Source organism: Cucurbita moschata, unplaced genomic scaffold (assembly GCF_002738365.1).
Source record: "Cucurbita moschata cultivar Rifu unplaced genomic scaffold, Cmos_1.0 Cmo_Scf00003, whole genome shotgun sequence".
In the NCBI taxonomy this organism is placed as follows: domain Eukaryota; kingdom Viridiplantae; phylum Streptophyta; class Magnoliopsida; order Cucurbitales; family Cucurbitaceae; genus Cucurbita; species Cucurbita moschata.
The window spans coordinates 6,689,658-6,696,549 of record NW_019268519.1 but is presented as its reverse complement, the minus strand read 5'-3'; the positions used below and the strand labels follow the sequence as shown (position 1 = coordinate 6,696,549).

Genomic DNA, 6,892 nt, shown 5'->3' with positions numbered 1-6,892 from the left:
TCAAGTTAGATTGTGGAGTAACTCAATTTAGAACAAGGTTCCAAATCTTTCTTCTAATTCTAGTCTTATCTCTTGATTGATCCAAATTTCGTATAAGGAGGTGTTAATTACTTTGATTCAAGGGTTCTTGCTAAAACAAAAGCTTCGATCGTTGGGCTGCGGATTAGGGTTGCCTTATCAGATATGCTCTAGCTTGAGCACAAGTTTGCACCAAGTTGTCTGCCTCTTCCAATGCTCTAGGTGGATTAGGTGGGTTTTCGATGTTTTTGGTCGTGCAGTTGATGGTGATATAACCCTTTTTGCCACATCGAAAAAAAATCTCATCCTGGCCATACATCTTCCTCCGTGCAACTTCCCACAGATCTCGCACCCAAATTCCCCCCTTCATCTAGCCCCATCTTGGTTCTTGGGGTGTTTGTCCGTATGTCGGGGAGGGTGCCTCTCAACTTGTCGAGGGTCAGATCGGTCGGTGTAGTGGGGTTTATGCACTGGTGGCCGATGGATTGAGTCTCTCGAGTCAAAGGGACGTTTGTGTCCAATAGTAACTGACTTCTCTAGCCTTACCTCACTTTGGGCTTCTCTAGGGCCTTGGCAATTTTCAAAACTTCTTCATATGTGTCTATGGAGTCCCACTGTGCAGCAGATCTTCGAGTCCAGACCCAAAACATATTTCTCGGTCATGTTTTGTTCAGTGTCGACCAATGATAGCGCAAATCTTTTTAATCTCATAAACTCTCTGTCATATCTATCCAACGAATGTCCACCCCAGGTCAAATGGGTGAATTCCTGCTGTTTCTTGGGTCGCTCTGCTTTAGGATAATACTGCTTTGGGAAAGACTCCTTAAACTGATCCCATGCCCTCATGGGTTAATACTATCTTAATTATTCGTCCACCATACGTCTGCGTCTTTTTGCAGCATAAATGAAGCACACGGTACTATCTGATTGTTCGAATATTCTATTGATAGGAATGTGGTTTCTATGGACGAAATCCACATCTGAGCTACTATCGGGTCTCTCATAGTACCAATGATGGGCAGGGATCGTACCGCTTGAAGTCCTGTAACTAGTTTGCTCCTTTGGTAGTTTGCGAACTGTTGGCTTGTTGGGTGACCATCATGGCGTGCATCATAGCCTGAAATGACTCTCACTTCAAATTAGTAGTGGGGTCTGTTCCAACTACTGGTGCGGCTTGGGGTGGTGCGGCTTGGGGTGGTGCAGCTTGGGGCGGCACAGCTTGAGGCGGTGCAACTACATTCGTCCTTGTTACTAATCCTTCTCGAGGTGGGCTCTCTTCAGCCTCACCTCTTCCTCTACCTATAATAGGGGGTCATCCCCTTCTCCATAGTCCTCTTTCACGTCCTCTAGGGAGCATGTTTCTAGAAACCAAGATAATATTTCTTAAGCCTAAGGCTGCTAATATGAGTAACAATAGATCGCATAACACAAAATCATACAATAGCGCAAACATAGCACACGGTATTAATTCAATTAACATGCTATAATCAACAACATATTCTTAATTCATTGTATGTAATATCATATCATATTCAAGAACATCACATAAAATTAAGTGTAGTGATTTAAGGACGTTTCTTTTTCTTATCTTATGCAAGGCATACCTAACGGTGACAAAATATCGATGGTGGGACCATGAAATGTGCCAAGCCTACCTCGTAGGCTAGTGTATAGAATCTATAACCTAGAGCTCTAATGCCAACAATAACGACCCTAGACTTCTGTTACCCAAGGTCGCTACTGTCATCTTACTCTAAACTCTTATGCGAAATTTAACTCGTAAAACATCATATTTAAAATGATAATTTCATCTTAAGCATAACATCATCATTGAAAGCACCATCATGGTCTTACGTGTTCGAAAACATAATTCAGAAAAAAAATTTAAAACAAATAATGATAAATAATTCAAAAACATGAAATGCATAACAACCTATTCTAACCAAAGTCTAGGAATTTAAAATGTTGCAAGCCTATGCTCGTGTCATGGTCTCTGATTGCGATGTTGTTGTTAGCCATATAGGAACGTCTTACCTTTACCTGAAAATGATGTAGCACCGACCCAAGTATTTTGAAGAATACTTAGTAAGTAACCCAACTATAGGGGTCGTGAAAATGCAAACACATGCAAGTCATGCTCTAGGGATCTATCGTTAAAATCATCCTAGAGGTGGCCTCCAGTCCAGACTAAATTGGATGTGCAGTACTTTCTTACACACGACCCACATGTGCGAGTGTGAATCTCTATGCGGTTTGCACCCCCCTAGACCCATCATAGTCGAGCTAGTTGTCTATAGCGACGTCCAGAGGTTAGCATACCCTTGAGTGGGCACTATCGTCATCGTAGCGTACGCATCCATACTCATTATCGTAAAAAGGGGTAGTATCTAGATGTTTATATAGACACAAATACATGAGGTCCTTATGATTTCTCGTCTTTAAAACATCTTTATGACACAACCCTAATTTCATCATTATATTACTATCACTAATATATGTGCATTAACTTCAACCTTTTCATGACATTAAATAAGATTGTGTCCTAGGCAAAATTATCGTCATAATGTAATATGTCATTCATAACATGCTTCTCAACTTAATATTAAAAATAACGTCATAATAAGAAAATAACATCATTCTACGCCATTTTGTTAGCATGCATAGTCATGGTCAAGTAACATCATCATAAACATATCATAGTCATTGTAAACATCATCAAGCCTCATCGTATACTTATACACGTCATCATATATTATACATCATATGTCGTACATTAGAATTCATCATCAAGGCATCATAAACATAAAGCATAAATGACACGTCCGTGAGCCACTAGACATCGTCATGATCCTTCTAGTCATCCTTCCTACCAGATCTGCGGCAAAGTGGGGCATACTGTCGTTCGCTGCTGATATAGGATGGATGAATCCTATCAGGATGAACCTCCTTCTACGACACTGGCGAGTACTTCCTCCTACAAGATTGATCTAAATTGGTACAACGACACAGGCGCCACTAATCGTAATATCAGTGACTTGGATTGTCTCACTGTGCATGAACGCTATCATGGAGGTGAACAAGTTCAAGTCAGCAATGGAGCAGGATTGCAAATTTTGCATACCGGTCATTCTTCAATTAATATTGGTTTTCGTCCTCTTGAATTGTGTAATCTTTTGCATGTGCTTGAAATTTTCAAACATCTTCTTTCCGTTTATAAATTTTCTCATGATAATGACGTATTCTTTGAATACCATCCTCGGTCATTTTCTATTAAGGATCGATGGTCAAAGAAAAGTTTTCTAGATGGGAGGTGTGAGTCTGGTCTCTATCCTATCAAGCCATCTGATGTCGATGATCTTAGGCGTGCGCACGTCTTGGACATCCTTCATCTCAAGAAGTGAAGTCAATTTTGCGTCTCAATAATATTTCGTGTGCTATTGAGTCACTTTTGCTAGTTTGTAATGCGTGTCAATTAGCAAAAAGTCATCAGTTACCATACACTAGTTCTTTTCATCAATTTTCATCTTCTTTGGAATTGATTTTTTCTAATGTTTGGGGTCCTGCACCTCCATGTGTTGGGGGCCTTAAATATTATATCAGTTTCATTAATGATTTCAGTCAATTTTCGTGGATCTATTTGATGCATGATTGTACAGAAGCTCCTTAATACGAATCCAACAACTGATCATTTGCATGTACTCGAAGGAGTAATTACAAGAAGTAATGCAAAGAAGATTTAAGTATCAAATCAAGAAAAAGCATGGAGTGGCAATAAATATCACTTGACTTTGGAAAGTGATTTGAAGACTTTATGTATTTGGTAGTTTAATTACATGTAAGACTATTTATGTCATTTCTTATTTTCTTCCATTTATATTTAATAGCTTCTATTTGTAGTTTGTAGTCGGTAGTTGAACTACATTCTGTTTGAATTAAAATTTTGGCTCAAAGGCATGTGATATTTAATTTTGAAATCATGGTGGAATACAAAAACCTTGTGTTTGAAACCTTTTGGGTGTCATGTTTCTTTCAAACCTCACTTTACATTTGATGTTTAAACCGATTCATTGGATTAGTTTTGATCGAGCTAATTCTGGAGTGAGTCGTCTTGGAATCTAGGAGTGAACATCATAGATTTCAAGTTCGATCTAAGAGTTATTCATCTTCTAACCAACTTTTGGTTGGAACCAATTCGTTAAGTTAGCTTTTTTTTGTGAAAGTTTGCAAAGATTCTAGAAGAACCTCTAGCTTTGCAAAATCCAGAAATTGTTATCCGTTAAGTTAGCTCTTGGTTGGAATCAATTGGTTAAGTTAGCCCAATGGCATAAGTCAATTTTGCGTCTCAATAATATTCCGTGTGCTAATGAGTCACTTTTGCCCGTTTGTAATGCGTGTCAATTAGCAAAAATTCATCAATTACCATACACTAGTTCTTTTCATCAGTCTCCGTCTCCTTTGGAATTGAGTTTTTATAATGTTTTGGGTCCTGCGCCTCCATCTGTTGGGGACGTTAAATATTATATTAGTTTCATTGATGATTTCAGTAAATTTTCGTGGATCTATTTGATGCATGATCATACAGAAGCTCCTCATATACTTTTGTAGTTCCAAGCTCATGTTGAGCGTCTCCTAGATACTAAAATGAAGTGTGTCCAGTCTGATTGAGGTGGAGAATATAAAAAAATTCATAACACATTTTTTTCATCCCCTTGAAATTTCTCATCGTGTTTTGTGCCCTTACATGCATCAACAAAATGGATCTGCTAAAGCAAGCACCGTCATATTGTTGAAACTAGCCCAGTCCTTCTAGCTCATGTTGATGTACCTATTAAATTTTGGGATGACACGTTTCTTACAGCCACATATCTCATCAATCGTCTTCCTACTCGTATCATTGATAAAAAAATGCTCCTTAGAGTGTCTTTTTCATACCCCACCAAATTACTCAGTTTTTTTGGTGTGCTTGTTGGCCTCATCTTCGCCCTTATAACAAACAAAAGCTCTCTTTTCGATCCAAGGAATGTGTCTTTCTAGGCTACGGTTCTTTACATAAAGAGTATATGTGCCTTGACATCGATTCTGGTCGTGTCTATATTTCTAGAGACGTCATATTTGATGAGAATGTTTTTCAGTTCAAGAGAGCCCCACCCAGTTCTTCCTCAACCTTGTAACCGACACACAATGCCTTTGATTTGTGCACCTTGTATTTGGGTAACAGTAATACTAATTTGGAAAATGATCATAGAAATTCTGGTGCCCACATCAGCTTTAGAATTTTCGCCGCAATCCTTCGCATCACTGCCGCGTAAATCGGCATCAATTGTTCCGCTAATGATTTGAGCCTCGAATGCTTTGAGCAGATGCTATTCTCGCATCACCTAGGCCCCACCTGGATTCTCTAGGTTCTAATCCTAGGGAACGATCTTCTGTCTGGTGTCTCTGATTGAGTGTCTGGTGAGGAAATCCTAGACGAAGGAAAAATTGCTGAAGAAATTGTTGGGAGAAGAAAAAACAGAAAAGCGAAACAAAATAACATAGAGAGAAAGAATATGAAGATTTTGGATTTAACTTTACTGCAAAAATACGGTATACTTATTTCTCATTTAATTGACCTATTTAAAACAAATTACATTCTAGGTCACTGAAAAACACGGTACACTTATTTCTCATTTAATTGACCTATTTAAAAGAAATTACATTCTAGGCCGAAGTGGCCAACAAATCTTGCTCCTAAAGTTGGCCCAAATGACCAACTAAAAATTGTTCCCGGATGTAGTGGGATCTGATTTCTATGTGCTTGCTCCAGTCGTGCAAAACTAGATTTTTTATCCGGGAGATCGTAGCTTTGTTGTCCATGTATAGCATTGGTGGATCGCCTTCTCTTTCTCATCAGTTAGCTTTGGACATACACTTATTTCTCATTTAATTGACCTATTTAAAACAAATTGCATTCAAGGCCGAAGTGGCCAACATATCTTGCTCCTAAAGTTGGCCCAAATGACCAACTAATAATTGTTCCCGGATGTAGTGGGATCTGATTTCTATGTTCTTGCTCCAGTCGTGCAAAACTGGATTTTTGATCAGGGAGTTCCCGGATGTAGTGGGATTTGATTTCTATGTTGTCCATGTATAGCATTGGTGGATCGCATTCTCTATTTTTGATCAGGGGGTTCCGGATGTAGTGGGATCTGATTTCTATGTTATCCATGTATAACATTGGTGGATCGTATTCTCTTTCCCATCAGTTAGCTTTGTTGTCCATGTATAGCATTGATTTCTATGTGTTTGCTCTAGTCGTGCAAAACTGGATTTTTTATCAGGGAGATCGTAGCTTTGTTGTCCATGTATAGCATTGGTGGATCGCCTTCTCTTTCTCATCAGTTAGCTTTGGACATACACTTATTTCTCATTTAATTGACCTATTTAAAACAAATTACATTCTAGGTCGAAGTGGCCAACATATCTTGCTCCTAAAGTTGGCCCAAATGACCAACTAAAAGTTGTTCCCGGATGTATTGGGATCTGATTTCTATTTGCTTCTAAAGTTGGCCCAAATGACCAACTAAAAATTGTTCCCGGATGTAGTGAGATCTGATTTCTATGTGCTTGCTCCAGTCGTGCAAAACTGGATTTTTTATCAGGGGGTTCTCGGATGTAGTGGGATCTGATTTCTATGTTGTCCATGTATAGCATTGGCTTTGTTGTCCATGTATAGCATTGGTGGATCGCATTCTCTATTTTTTATCAGGGGGTTCCCGGATGTAGTGGGATCTGATTTCTATGTTGTCCATGTATAGGATTGGTGGATCGCATTCTCTTTCCCATCAGTTAGCTTTGTTGTCCATGTATAGCATTGGTGGATCGCATTCTCTTT

General features: G+C 38.9%; 1 long non-coding RNA gene across 1 annotated transcript in view; it reads left to right on the top strand.

The window, feature by feature from the left end:
- The first annotated feature begins 316 nt into the window (after window positions 1–316).
- The window catches only part of LOC111440920, a 14,270-nt gene continuing 7,694 nt past the window's right edge, over window positions 317–6,892 (top strand). Inside the window, exons 1-2 of the long non-coding RNA XR_002710052.1 lie at window positions 317–791; window positions 1,681–1,684. This is a non-coding gene — a long non-coding RNA (uncharacterized LOC111440920). The remainder of the gene's footprint in view (window positions 792–1,680; window positions 1,685–6,892) is intronic.